This window comes from Denticeps clupeoides, chromosome 9, assembly GCF_900700375.1.
Source record: "Denticeps clupeoides chromosome 9, fDenClu1.1, whole genome shotgun sequence".
In the NCBI taxonomy this organism is placed as follows: domain Eukaryota; kingdom Metazoa; phylum Chordata; class Actinopteri; order Clupeiformes; family Denticipitidae; genus Denticeps; species Denticeps clupeoides.
The window spans coordinates 21,410,434-21,426,765 of NC_041715.1; positions in this window are offsets into that span (position 1 = coordinate 21,410,434).

Here is a 16,332-nt window from a genome sequence, read left to right on the forward strand (position 1 = left end):
TACATGGTGAGTATGAGACGTGGATGTGATTAAATCCATTCTGAGCACATTGAGCACATAAACTGTTATTGAGAGCAGACGTAAGTAAAGGTGAAGAAGCAGCCCTCTGGGTCACTTTTGTCTAAAACAAAAACCAGGATGAATCAGGAACAGACAGACATGGTGGAGGATAGATCTTGCAGATCTTGTAGATTTCCAGGGTCCATTTTATATTCTAGATAGGATGAAAATAGGATGATGGTTTATACATAATTAAATATTGCTTCCACAGTAAAATCCCATTGTTTTAAAACACCATCTATACCTAAAAATCAGATTTAATATGTAAGTATTTTCAGTGATTTAAATCAGATATTTAGGGACACAAAAAGTTTTGGTAACCATGCTATTGCTGAATTTTACAGAAATGTCTCAACATTAAAGGTTATATTCTATTTCCCTGCCAAAAGCCATGTATGTTACTTTTTTATTTAATACTGCATAATAGGTAGAAGACTCAATAATATCAGAATTAAAATGAACCCTTTGCCTTGTGTCATGTTAAAGGTGTGCAGAAATCAGAAATACATCCTGAAAGAGCTGCACAAAAACCTTCTAGACCGAGGCTTAATCTAAAGAGCCTCCTGGCTGAAACATGGCCTGCTTTACTGTCAGAGTGTTTTCCACTCTGACTGCCTTCAGGCTTTTTTATCCATTGTAGCATCCATGTGGGAAATGCAGAATTGTGAAGGAGTCTTTTTTTCAATCAGTGTTGCGCTGCTAGATAAATAGAGATTGTTCCCAGTTGTACTGAGCAACTGCTCAGAGTTTGATGGTGAATTGGATTGTGTTCAGAGGGAAAACACTGATATTGATGTTCCGTGTGCAGGCCAGGTGACTGTTGTATGGCTCTCCGTAATGAGTATAGCCACAGAGTAGTGCACCATAAAGCTACGATAACTGAGCATCTTCTTACCAGATGGGTTACGGCTCATTGGATAGCACGATTTAAACACAGTTTCCCATATGAACCCCATGCACACATTTACAGAAACCATGATAACTCAATCACCGGCCCTCTCTGGCACAGGATTTCTGTTTCAGCCCGATGGGCGAGACTTGTGCCCCTGCTTGCTGCTGGCTCATCAGGGACCAGCAGGGGGAAACGGGGCTTTAATGCTGCCACTGATTGATCGTTTGCAGGCGCAGTCAGGGGTGGATGTGCATAGATTTTCTTCCCTTTGACACCTTTTCCCCATTCCCCATTCTCAGGAGGATGCTTTTCCATTCTGTCATCCAAAACCACAAACATTTATGAACAAAAGTAAATTGTCTGGAATTGCACCGCGTTGCAAACAGTCTGATCCATCATTACGTGTTTCTGTCATGCACCTGGGACAAATGTTGACAGTTCAAAGTCAGGTATAATAAATCTGGCTGTTTCACGTGAAGGTGTTTGTTCCTTTAGTCTGGGATCTGAAGGGATATGAGAAAAATTAATGACAGGATGAGAAATCCAAAAGAAATCAAGGGTAAGGGGAAAAGAAAGTGGAGGCAACAAAGCTGCAAATACACTGAAATTGTGAGACCCTGTCACTCCAAAATCCATGGTCCATTTGGTCCATGTGGAGTTTTAATGGTAGGGTACCCAAGACCAAGCCTGAATGTCTACACTGATCATCCACAACATTATTAGTATACTTCATTATGTCATGACAATGGCATCTGGAAGTTTGTGCCAGTAGCTTAATGAAAAAAAAATGTTTTTTACATTTACAGCATTTATCAGACATTATCAGCTTTATCCAGAGCGACTTACAATCAGTAGTTACAGGGACAGTCCCCCTGGAGCAATTTAGGCCTAAGTGTCTTGCTCCAGGACACAATGGTAGTAAGTGGGATTTGAACCTGGGTCTTCTGGTTCATAGGCGAGTGTGTTACCCACAAGGCTACTACCACCCACATCTTGTTTATGTTGATGTATTGGAAGCAAAATGTAAGTGACTTTGACAAGTATCTCCTGATCTCTGGATTCATTCTGGACAAAGTTATACAAGCTTCGCAATCACCCCATCCCCCTAACCATGAACTAAAAATGCATCTTTTCTGACTCTCCTGCTGTCCTTCACTCATCTGCACCTCCCTCAAGTGCAAGCATCCAACACATCCTGCAATAAATAAGTGAAAGTAACAAGTGAAAGTGAAGTGATTGTCATTGTGAAGCACAGCAAGCACTGCAAATGGTGCACACAAAGAAATGTGTCCTCTGCATTTAACCCATCACTTATGTATAATCTAACTTGGAGACAAGTTGGCATTGCCCAGTTGAAGTAAATATGTGTTTAAAGTATTAATAAACAAACAGTTTATTAATTTCTATTTAGCAAAAACAGTGACCCAAAAAGTGAGGTTAATAATGTAAATCAGGTGGACTATTACTATCAGGCAAATGAAAAAGAAAACAAAATTGGACAGATATAAACTTTTTTAAAAGACCCAATGTGTGATTCTCATCGTTGCCATCAGTTCACTGCAGGCTTTCTTTGAAATGATGCTAAACCTGCCTCTGAGGGAAATATTTGCACAGCCATGATATAAAACAAATAAATGAAAAAATAAAAACTGCTGGAGAGATTAGAGGGCGATGGCTGCTTTATAAGCCTCAGGACTGTGTATAAGAGAGAAGAGGCGAGACCCACAACCCCTGCAAAATCAGATGAGATTACAGGATTTCAGGATTACAGCACTCAGATGTATTCTGGCTGCAGGCTTCTCAGATCAGACCTGGCATGTGGTCTGCTCATCCTTTCTGACAGAACCAAGCCAAGATTGAACCTGTCTATCACACAGCAGGGGACTCGCTGCCAGAAAGGGGAAGAGGCTCAGCTTGGGTCCCTTGGCATTAAGCATAGCAGCCATTGTTCTGCGTGAGTCACAGACAGAGGGTGGATTCATGGGGTTTTCATCCTCAGATACTTTAGAAAGTACCAAAGAAGGAAGCTGTCACCTAAGACAGTAAGTAATACTTCTAGAAGGATACAATTTGACAAGACTGGAGAGCAAGAAAAGAGGTATAATGTTGATGGTACTGCTCTCAAAGTTATTAAAATGAATCTCTGATCACAAGATGAATTGGGAATAAATTATGGCCTGATATAGGATGTACTTCTACAGTCAGAAATTCTGATGTGGAAGAAGACTCATTGTGTTCTTACGTTTCACCAGATTACATAAGTACAGTGGTCCCGAAGGTTAAAACAACCTAAAACAACATTTCACAACTGACAATGATGTAAAGTCCAGTCTATCAGCCCATGACAAAATCTGATATGATGGTTAAGGATTTAGAATGTATGACGGTTCTTGATGTTTTTTGGGGGGGATTTGGGATTTCATGGCAAAGAGTGACTTTGCACTTCATATGATCACTCTTCGTATCATTCTGGAGTATATGCTAATTTACCATAATAAAAAAGGAAGCAGCAAAACAGTATTTGTGTCATTCTCAAAACTTGACTACTAATTATAGCATGCTGTGAATTCATGACCAAACATTGCATTTTTATCTGCTTTTCTATTGTTAGAGAATGCCAGACTAGGTCAGTTCACCAGTAGATTGCCGATGTCAGGAACCATTAAATGTCCAATTTAACACCACAAAACTATGACTATGTAAGAATGGACATCACGGGAGCCTGCTTTTGCCTTGCATAACAGATGTCTGCAGGGGGAGGTGTGACATTCCTGTGTCGACGGTTGTGGGTGAAGATTCGACACCCCGGTTTTTACATGCCTTTTGTCCGACGTCAACGTGTGAAGTATCAGCCGTCAGGACCGCCCACCCTCTTTGTCTTCCCCAAATGGGAGGCAAAAATGGAGCGTGACATCAGAAACAACAGGTTCTGATTGGTCAGTGACAACTTCCTGTAGGCCAGTGACAACTTCCTGTAGGCCAGGGGTATAAAAGTCTGCTCACATGTGGAAAAAGGACTTCTGAGCTTCTTGCTCAGGGGGGTTTCCCTCGGAAGCCGGAAGGCTTCTGGGACTTTATCTCCCCCTCTCTTTCTCTTCTCCCTCTTTACTCTTTCTTCTCATTTTTACTTTCTCTGTAACCTTGGTACCTTTTTACATTCAATATTCACATGTAACTACAATAATTATTTACCGGTGTTAATAAATTAGAAACTGTTCATTTTTAACCTCTATTGTGCCATGCCTCTTTCTGCCAGGTAACATCAAATTGGAGTGGTTGAATACAGTACTTTGTGTGGAGGGAGAAAGAGTTTTTTTTCTACACACTCTATTCTCTTCTCCCACACCACATGGTCTTCATTGTTTTTACAACTATATGACTTAGTTCAATTTTCCTGGCACAGGAAGGTTTTTGTGCAGCTTTATAAAAAAAAATACAGCATAGAAATTATTAAAGCATCTGTGGAATGTGAAAATTCATATTGACTAAAATGTTTGTACATCTCCTTATGAAGTAATGTACTCCAGGTATAGGATCGATTAAAAAAAAAAAACTACTGTTATTATTACTTCAATTGATCAATATTAAATTGCATCATTATTTATATCATTGTTTATTTTGAATTATTTGAATTTATTTTTGTATTTCCTTTGTCTCATCTTTTTGTCTCATAATTTTTCCCTGGAGAAAATCACAGACAGCCTTTGATATAGGACTAGATTTTTTATTTACTACTTAAGTGGTGGCCTAGGTAGTGAACTCATAACCAAAGGGTTGCAGGCTCAAATCCCAAACTAAGAAGGTGCCACATCTTGAGCAAGATACATTTCCCACAAGATACATTTCTCCCCTGGTGCCTTTCATGGCTGCCCACTGCTCTCTAATGGTGATGCGTGAAATACAGAAGGACATGTTTTGTGTATTGTGCTGTATATCACAATGACAAATTACACTTTCACTTCACTGAGTGTTGGTTTTGATGTAAGGTCAATAGGGGTTTGTATAAAGCTTGTTTTTTGGATGCAACTAAAGGGTGCTTTGGAGCTCTGCAAGTGTTGTAGCTGTGTTTAAAGTGTTTTGACTGAGCCATGAGTCTGCGGCTTCATGATTAATGATGATTAGGTTGCTGTACTTTGTGTGTGGTGAGGCTTGTTTCAGAATTGGGGCTTTGACTGGACTAAAATTCTTGTTTTGGGCAGCTTTCATCTCTACCTGGTATTCATGGCAAATGCATTCATATAAATTTCTACATTGTATTTTAGTTTAGACATTCACCTAAAACTTTCCATAATAATTGTTTTGCAAAAGAATGAAATATCTTGAGGGACTCTTTATGAAAATAAAGTCCCAGTACCATTACCAGTGATGCTTGTAAGCTTCAGCCATGTTTTAGCAAAAGCTAAATCCACGGAATTAATGATTTGATAAAATGCTTTTAAGTGGTTTATACTAAAGACCTAATAGTAAAATGAGGCCTGTAGTCTGACTTTGTGGTGGCAGTTGTTATACTATCTTTATTAAGCTGATCAATTATAATAATGTATATCAGGGAGGCCACAGCAGGTAAGGCAGTGGCTTAGGAGAAGGCTCATAAACGGGGGCAAGGTAAGGGAAAGAGGGCAAGCATCACTGAAGGAGAAGCAAACAAAAAGCAGGGAATGCATCCAGGGAGCCGGAGGCTATTTATGTGGGTTGTTAACTGCTCCTTACTCTTCCGGGTTTGGCCCATCCCCTGTGTACAACCAGGTACCCTCGAGTAAGATTAGGCCAATCAGGGTTACAATCACAGTTACTTAAGAGAATAGAATCAGACTAGTGTCACATTCCTAGAGGTCTTGGGGTTTAAGAAACGCGACAAGGGTGTGGAGAGGAGGACGTCTACTGTTACACACACAACCAAACAAAGCATACAAACAGTGTTTTCATTTACAGTGACCTAACACGTACAATAGAACTGCAGACTCAGTACAGATAACCAATATCAGTACAGCCTAAAGGAAGGGATGGTCCAGCGGGGATAACTCAAACACGCACAAAAGTTCACAAAAAGGGCACATAAATCTAACAAGCTAACAAATCTAAACAGGCTAACAACAAAGGGTCTATCACACAAAGCAACAATACACACAAATGTTTTACATTTCTGGACTCATCAGTTAAGATAGAAACAGGTAATCTGCAATGACTGATCGATACTTTGTCCATGACTACTTCATAATGGAGTGGACAAACCATTGTTACCTGTGCATGAGGTGGTGGTAGCAGAGAGGGTGGTGGTGCCAAGAGTTTATCTAAAGTACCAAACAGAGTAGAGCTCAAGTTACCAAAAACATCTGCTCTTATAAGAATCTACAAAGCCAGTTCCATTTTACTGTCACCTCAGTCCCTCCAGGAATTCACAATGTTGTGAACAATTAACACAAATTCAGCCAATCTGCATGAAGTATTTGCATTTTGCTTTTTTTTTTTTAATTACAAAACAAAAAAAAATTCTACCGCAAATTACTCACGGAGAGTGCACATACAGCCAAGACAATTCACCCTGAAAGATTCTGTGACTTCCAAGTGTTTTCTCACAAGAACATTTTTGTATTAAATTACCTAATTTGAATGTTTTATTTATGTATTCATTTAAAATGTAAGATAATTTGCAGTTTTCACTTATTTCAGCACTTTTACAGCAACTTTCCCCCCCCCAAAAACACCACAACTTTTCATTAAAGTTGCTGCAACTTCAGGCATTGTAGATCGCAACAAAGTTTATTCCGAAATTCTGCAGGGACTGAAACATGTGCTTCTGCATAAAGATGTGTTATTATGATTTCATCTTAGTGGTTAGATAAATATAAAATTGATTTGAACAAATGAAGAGGATAAATAGGCTGACTATATAATGAGCAAAATAACAGAGATGCCATTTCTGAAGTTCACTGGACTGTCAGCTTGAGAATAGTGAGGAAGATTGCGTCAACAACACTTTCTTTTTCCTACCACTGACACCTGAAACAGACCTTTCAGTGTCTCTCTACAAGCAGGTCCAGACTACAAAAGGTTCCTTTTCATTAAATGTGAAAGCTTGGCATATGCAGGTTCAACCAGGCAAGACCAGGACAAGAAATGAAAAGACCGACAGGTGAGTCCGCCTGTTGGTGGCATTTCCTGTGTAAATTTGCCTTGCTAATGACCAGAAGGGCATACTGGTGAGGAAGGAAAATGTCAGCACATTCAAAGAGCCAGCTTGCAAGAGACTGAGGCTTCAATATATGTTCTGATGGACATGTATCTCTATTTGTTGATGTGCTATAACTGGTTAATTCAAATTTTATATATATAGTCTGGATTATGTAAATAGACATAGGTTTATTACATGTTTAATGTATTTCAAGAAATTCAACTACTGCAATTGAGTTTTAATTAAAACTTGAGCATACAGTATTTTACTATATGCAATTCAAAACATAAAGCAAAATGCACAGAGGAAGGCAAGTGTGTACTTTTTATTAATGACTTCGACCATCAACCGTGAACCAGTGAAACATTTTAGTTGCTGACTGTGAATGTGTCGCGGCCATTCATAAAGACAGATGGAGGCAAGGACAGGTACTGCTGTGATGAGCCTAATGCACTTCAATCATGGGTCATGGGAAAGTCACTTTCAAAAGAATATCCTGATCGCCCTAACAGGCAGCTATAAAGCAACGCCTACAAATGATTGCTGTGTGAAACACATTCAGCAAAGCCTCTTCATGATAACATTATAAATTCTTGCACAGTAAATTATGAGAAATGGTTAGACAGCCAATCAGAGATTATGGACTTGTTTCAGGAAACATGCACCATGACAGGGGGCTGGAAGACAAGACCAAATATTGTAAAAATATTAGCACCTCCAATAATGCACATGTATTTTATTGCCATTAAGAAGCCAATACAAGGCAAAATAAAAAAAAACAATAACTGTGCTTTCAGCGTTCCAGGATTTGCCGTGGAAAATGTGACAAGCTGTGAACATGATATACATCAGTGTGTTGACATTTTGATGTGTATGTGTGAGCAAAACATCACATGACTGTTATCCTTCTACAGCATGACAACTGTGAAGTAGGCTAAACAGGAAGTAAGGTGAACCATTTACTATATGGCAGAAAGTCATAGGAGAAAATCAGGTACAACAGTGTATCCACCAAAGCATCACGATGAGTCAACATTCGTGTGTCTCTGTTGGCATTAAATATAACACGGCTATATCGCACACTTCCAGTCTGTCCCTGAGGGACATGGATATGGACATGGAGAGGAGTACCCTTTACTCAATCATCTACCACCGTTTCTGCTGCAAAACAACAAATTGCTGCAGTCAGATCACACACTGGTCCCTAGAGATACTGAGGAATTATGAATGAACCAGTGCCTCAGGGTAGTTCTCATCAACAAATAAGTCAAACAGATCACCCTGAGGGGAGGCTGGCAGAAAAGGTAGAAACTAGCTTTCCATCAGTTTTCATTCGTGTCACATAGTGGGACACTTGCAGGTGTCTGGCAGGCGTGTGCATTCAAGAATAAATAAGTAATGCAGGAAAAAAAAAGCCTGAGTTAAACCAGTTTATCCAAATTCATCTATGGAATGTAAGATGCTAGAAAACTAGAGAGATATCTTGACTGTAGCAGCATGAATAAAACAGAGAAACAATAAGTCTATAGACTTCGCCTCTTCTCTTGTTTTATTTTTATTTTGCTTCTTTAATGCTTATTTCTGGCCATGGTGGGTCCTGCTCTGCTTTTAACCCTTCACCTTTGGTGAGCAGCGGGCAGCCATGAAAGGCCCCTGGGGAGCAGTGTGTGGGTGCTTTGCTCAGTTGCACCTTATTTGAAAAAGAATTACGTAATTAAAGATCATTAAAGGCCCATGAGGGTAATTTGGGATAGAACAACGACTAATAAACTAAGATATGGTGTCACCTAAAAGGACAGGCCATTGAAATTGGACACTTTTTCCAGTTTTGAGATGCACTGTTTTCCTCGCTCTCATCATCTTCACACACCTCGTGCATCCTCACATCATCCTCACTCATCACACAAGCAACCCTGCTTTTCCAGAATTTTCCCCATCTCCAGTCATTTCTACACGTGCCCCAAATCTTTGGAACAACCTTCCAAGGAATGTTAGACAGTACTCAGTCTAACATTCTAACAGTCTAATATTTACATCTATACTAAAAACCTATTCCTACAGTCAAGCTTTTACCATCACCCCACTCACCTTTAGTTAGTGGCCCTGGAAATGTTGAGTTTTCTTCTCATTTATTGCCATTTAGTTTTATATATATTAGTTTATCTCTCACTATCCACTCCCATGTGGATAGTAAATCTGTTCACATGACTTTGCGAACCCTTGTGGATTTCCCTGCTTGGTCTGTAACACCTGCCCCTTAAAAGCCATCTGTTGATCCCTCCTGATAGTTATCGGACAGAAATGCTATCTCACATCATAATACACCACTGGACTGCAATACCCTGTATATGCCATATTTATTGGATATATCTCATTGAACATCCCAGAGTAATCCAGTGATGATGATTGGAGGATGGGTTCCCCTTGCTGAGCCTTGGATCCTCTCAAGGTTTCTTCTTTTATCAGGGAGCTTTTCCTTGCTACCGTTACCTTCTGCTTACTCTCTTGGGGCCTTGAGAACTGTTCTATTGTTAGGCACTTTGTGTAAATGTACATTGTAAAAATTTACTTTGATGTTTGTTGTACATGGTTTGTTGTTGGGAAAGCAGCATATAGATTTCATATCCATATAGAACAGTCTGTGATATGGTTAATGTCCTCAGCATGTGGTTCAAACAAGATGTTTCAGTCTTGCAGGGCTGCACTGGCCTCCTTTGAACACTCCTTCAATGTCATGACATTTGGTGGCTGCCTCTTGACCAGTGGTTGGCTGGTGAGTTCAAGGTGCACCAGGTTGTGGTCCGATCCGCCCTCAAGTTAAAGAAGCAAGACACCCTAGAGCCTGTATGCCTTTTTTCTATTTACTTTTATATATTTAATTACCCTGGGGCTGGATTTGGGGGGGTTAATCACAACCCAACCCAATGCATATACTTCATGGAACCCGTACTTGAAACTGAAAGCTTTGATTTGTTTGTAAAAACACACTGTAGGAATTTCTGTGTGGTAACAGTTTATCATTTCCATGTGTGAATTGTGTGTACATTGGTAGATTCTCACTGAAGGCTTCAAAACCATGAACCATGGACTTATGTACTTAACGAAAAAAGGTGAAATAACTAAAAATATGTTTTATATTCAAGTTTCTTCAAAATAGCCACCCTTTGCTCTGATTACTGCTTTGCACACTCTTGTCATTCTCTCGATGAGCTTCAAAAGGTCGTCACCTGAAACGCCTTTACAACAGTCTTGAAGGAGTTCCCAGAAGTGTTTAGCAATTGTTGGCCCCTTTGCCTTCACTCTGCGGTCTAGCTCACCCCAAACCATCTCGATTGGGTTCAGGTCTGGTGACTGAGTGCTGCGGCAGATGACCTGGCCTCCACAATCACTCTCCTTCTTGGTCAAATAGCCCTTACACAGCCTGGAGGTGTGTTTGGGGTCATAGTCCTGTTGAAAAATAAATTATCGTCCAACTAAACGCAAACTGGATGGGATGGCATGTCGCTGCAGTGTGCCTTGATTTTTGAATAAACCCCCAACAGTGTCACCAGCAAAACACCCCCACACCATCACACCTCCATGCTTCACAGTGGGAACCAGGCATGTGGAATCCGTTTGTTCATGGCGGTTGGAACCAAAGATCTGGCGGTTGGACTCATCAGACCAAAGCACAGGTTTCCACTGGTTTCATGTCCATGCCTTGTGTTTCTTGGCCCAAAAAATCTCTTCTGCTTGTTGCCTCTCCTTAGCAGTGGTTTCCTGGCAGCTATTTGACCATGAAGGCCTGATTCGCACAGTCCCCTCTTAACAGTTGTTCTCTGCTTCTAGAACTATGTGTGGCATTTATCTGGTCTCTGATCGGAGCTGCTGATAACTTGCGATTTCTGAGGCTGGTGACTCGGATTAACTTGTCTTCAGAAGCAAAGGTTATTCTAGGTCTTCCTTTCCTGGGTCGGTCCTCAAGTGTGCCAGTTTCCTTGTAGTGCTTTATGGTTTTTCCGATTCCACTTGAGGACACAATTAAAGTTCTTGCAATTTTCCAGACTGACTGACCTTCATTTCTTAAAGTAATGATGGCCACTCATTTATCTTTAGTTAGCTGATTTGTTCTTGCCATAATGTGAATTTTAACAGCTGTCCAATAGGGCTGTCGGCTGTGTAGTAACCTGACCTCTGCACAACACAACTGATGGTCCCAACCCCATTGATAAAGCAAGAAATTCCACAAATTAACCATGATAAGGCACACATGTGAAGTGAAAATCATTTCAGGTGACTACCTCTTGAACAGAGACCACATCGAGAGAATCCCAAGAGTGTGCAAAGCAGTAATCAGAACAAAGGGTGGTTATTTTGAAGAAACTAGAATATAAAACATGTTTTCAGTTTTTTAACCTTTCTTTGTTAAGTACATAACTCCACATGTGTTCATTCATAGTTTTGATGCCTTCAGTGAGAATCTACCAATGTAAATGGTCATGAAAATAAAGAAAACACATTGAATGAGAAGGTGTGTCCAAACTTTTAGCCTGTACTGTAGATAGTCGGAATGAAGAGGACAATAAGAAAGAACTTGAGGAGAATGGAGAACTGTCAGGGCCAACATACCACCTCCAGCCCACAGCGAGACAGCGACCCGGAAGCGGAAGTGTAAGCGCGCAGCAACCAGTATAAAAGTCAGGTGGCCAAAAGTCAGCTGCCTGCTCTTTGTTGAATTTAATTCCCAGAGACACTAGCCTTCTTTACAAACGCTTGACTGATTCTGCCTTTTGACAATGATCTTTGCCTGTCGTTGGCCTTGAGTTTGCCTGCCCCTTTTGCTACGAAGATACGTAAATGTTACCCGACATTCCTGCCACCCAATCCAGCTGTCTTCCTGTTCTCCTTTGCCCCTGTCCACCCCAGCCTCATCCCCTCACCACCTTCCCCACTGCTCCCTTTGGAGCTGGAGCTCCCTCCACGCCACCATCCACTCCCAATTCCATCCTTGCGGGCCTCACCTCACCTCACCCCCGCCTTTCAGTGGTGATCCCAGCAGTTGTTGGGCTTCATAACGCAATGCAGTCTTCTTCTCCGCCTCCAAGCTGCTTACCTCCACGACAAAGAATTGGCGATCACCTATATTATTCCCGATTGACAGGGTGCATGCTAAATTGGGTCACTCCACTGGTGTAGCAGCCCAACCCGATCTGTCTGTCTGTCACTGCCTTCCTGGCACGCCTCCAAACCGTATTCCAGGCAAACGACAGTGAGAGGTCTGATGCCGCCCTCTCCGCCGTGACCCTGTAACCATACCCTCAAACTAAGCCATGCCCCCAAACTAAATACACTCTAAAAACTGCTGGGTTAAAAACAACCCAATTTTGGTTATTTTGGTAACCCAGCGCTGGGTCAAAAAGGGACCAAACCAACGCTGGGTTATTTTGACCCAACAAGTTGGGTTACACGTTTAACCCAGCATGCTGGGTTGTGATTTTTAACCCAACCTTTAGTTAAAAATGACTATGCTGCTGGGTTGAATGCAACCCAAAATGGGTCAAATTTAATCTAGAAACTTGTGATTAAAATGACTAAAATAAAAAACTATTTTACAGCAATACATACTTCAGTAATGGAATTTTATTCATGACAATACACGTAACAATGAATTAAGTCAGTAACAATTAATCAGAATTAATTAACATTAGAAAAACGATTTGATATGTAAATGTAATATAATGCATAAACATCAATAGATAATAATTAGAAAAATAAAAAATAGAAAGTAATTCATTTTGTAACACTGTTTGCTTAATACCCATTACCTGCTGACATTGTTTCTATGTCGTGAAGTAGATTAAGAGCTTGTTTTTGTTTGCTGGCAAACAGTAGAATCTTTTCCTTAAACACAGATACCCAATTTTCTGTGAGGTTTGAAGCGCAGTCTGGATTCAAAATTTAAAAATCCTGGGATATCTAAAAAGCAGAGAACAAAGACAAACATGGCAAAAGTTGTAAAACAAAAAAATAACATATAGAGTCAATGATTTTAAATTTTAAAATTTTACCCACCATGCCCGGAGTGTCGAGGAGACGTGGATACTCCTTGGCTATTTCCATTATAGTCTTGGATCCATCGTTACGAATCCATTTGGCCCTTTGGATTGCTGTCTCTTTCATGTACTGCTCGACCTGACTTTCTGGCCAGACATTATTTCTGAGCCACTCTATCATTTGAGTCACTCTTTCCGAGTACACATCTGACTCTGTTGTGAGAAAAACCATACATCACAAACATGCAGCAATTAATGTTGGCAAATAGAGGTCGTATTCATACCAAACAGTTACGTCTTTTAAAGGGGTCATCGAATGCCCATTTTTCACTCTTTAGGGTCTTGGATTTGATAAAACTTAAAACGATACCAAACCCTACACAGATGTACCCACATACCTGGCAAAGTAAAATTACTGCTGTCTCTTGGGTTGTCTGAAGAAACTGGTTTTTGTCACCTCTTCCGATCTTTTTGCGCACGTTCCGAAGACGCTCTTCAAGGAAGCCTGTGGCAGGTCTGTGAAATCTACCTGGACTGAACCATGCCTCCTTGTGTTAAAAAAATACAAAAACAGAATTAGAAAATACAACATTGGCTCAAGATCCAAGATGTTCTTTCTTCAGTCGATTATCAATTAGTAATCAGATTGTGAGATACAGAAAAAAATTCAGAAAAATTAAATCCTTGTCTTAGGACACTGTACTCACATAGCCTTTACCTTGGCAATCCTTAAGGCATGGAAATTGTTCAACTACTGATGAAGCCAGGGTGACTTTTGTTGCTCCACTTGGACTAAAAGAAAAATTATTTAGACTTTTAACAATACTACATACATACACATTAACGCATTTAATATCTCAAATGATATTTTTGGCATTAAATCCATTACTTAAATTTGTACTTACTTTTCTCCAAAGCGCTCAATTAGATGCGACACCAAGATACAAACCATCGCTTGTCTTTCTTTTAGCGAAATGCAGTTCCTTTTTTCAATGGCATCCACAATACTGCTGCCACAGGATGTTGCTGCAAGGATGTCTCTTACATTCTAAATAAATAAAAATAGCGAACACAATATTGCAGTATAGCTTGTCAGTGAACTACGGCTCGGTAAATGCTGCTCTCTCTCACAGCATGTGATCAGCTTTACTGACAAGATGCCCATGATAATTGCATTTGATTATGTACACTGACCATACACACACACACACACACACACACACACACACACACACACAATCTATCTCAGACTTGGACCTTACAAATGCTGCTGCTTGCTCCCCCCTTCTTCTGTGCTCAGGACCCTGTTGCTGCTCCCTAGGTCCTGTTGTTGTAGTTGCAGGCTCTTTGATAGATTCCTTTAATAAATAAAACTGAATTATAATTCACATGTCTGCATTTTTAACAGGACATTTAATTTGAACTAAGCTATTACTTTCAGTAAAACTTACATGTATTGCGATGTCCCCATGATAACTTGAAATTTGCTGATATTTGTATAATTTTGTTTAAATGTGCATGAGGTAGTATTTAGTAGTAGGTGTACACAAGCATGGACTACTGCTGTTTTTGATCACCATGCTACCACAACCCCGTCCATCCGTCCCCAAACATCTCCAATAACCCCCCTCTCGCCCCCTCCTAAAATAGCCTATATCGCAGCGAGATGTAATGGTGGTTCTCATTGTCCTTTAAGGACATCACAACTTGTAGAGGGTGGTGATCTTCAAGAGAGTGAATATCCACCAAATCAAGCACAGAAGAAGGAGACACAGAGAATGCAAAATAATGCTGTCAAATCCAACAGTGTCCCATTTTTTCACAATGAATTTGACTTTGGAGTCAAAGACCACAACATTCCTAATGGTTGCAAACTGGGGCTCACCATCAGCAGAGTGAGATACTAAAAGTGTCATTCCTGGCCTATAGGTTGCTCCCTTGTATTTAATCCAAGATGGCAAATAGACATCTGAGAACAATGGGATTTCTTCAAAACCACATTTCACTTTCTCAAAATCGTCTATAGACGCCAGGAGTGTGGTGTATCCTGGACCAACTTCAAAGTCAAATGAGAACATCTTCTCAGACAGCAAGGTGTAGCACAACATCATCTGATGTCGGAAAGCCTGTGTTCTACAAATGTTCCGAAAATTGCAGGTTATATGACTTAGTCTTTTGAAAAAAACATGTTTTGCCTCAAAACGTATGGACCAGAACCGAACCAAAGGTCCAAGTCTCCTGATGGCCCCAGGATAGTGAAGCATGAAGTGGTGCTTTGGCTTCAAATGCCTGTCTGGATAAAGCTCCAAAAACAGACTATGGTGTTCCTCAATCAGATGCTGCAAAAATATAACTGCCTCTGCAGTCAAGGCTGGAGAGAAAATCAGCTCCATACAGCTAAGTAATGAAAGCAGTAGTTCCCAGTATTTCTCACCTTCTGGAATCAAATCCCCTATCATAAGAGGGAGCAACCTTAGAAGGCACCACGTCTGTGCTGCTGTTTGCCTCATGGCCCCATCAGGGTTTTTAAGATCCTGAGGTTTGATAACAGATGGCTTATTGTGACTATCAGAAAAACCATAATCAAAGCTTGTAAGTCTATTATTCAGCTGATCAAGTGTCAAGAGTTTTTGTTCAATCAGAGAATTAAGAACAAGCTTGATTTCGTAACCTCCGACCCCTTCCAGAATGTTGTGCATGACATCAGGAGTTACATTGTCAGTTACATGGTAGAACTGAAGTTTATTGAGTGAACACTCTCTTTTAATGCCAGTTTCAGTTGGGTTATTCTGAAGTAAATCAGAGTGGTAGTTAATCCTGTTGCGCATGACTGACAGGTCTTCAACTGTCTGTTCTCTCAAAACCTCTCTTTGAACCCGACACCATCGACACACAGTTTTCCCTGAGAAACTTTCTGTGTAGCCTAGGATGGAATTAAGACCCAGGTTATCCCCACAAACCTGTGCAACGCCTGCTTTAATAGTGCCCTTGAAATGTTTTGTGTGAACCTGAACTCCTTCCAATTCCAGATCCTTAATCTCAGACACAATTGGATCTAAAACAGAATTTATTCCATAAGTTTTTATGTCATCCGTCTTGTACACTGCCAACAAGAAGTGAGAGTTTAGGTTGGAGAGATACTCAGGTCGCAAGCATTTAAGTGTAAAATAAACAAA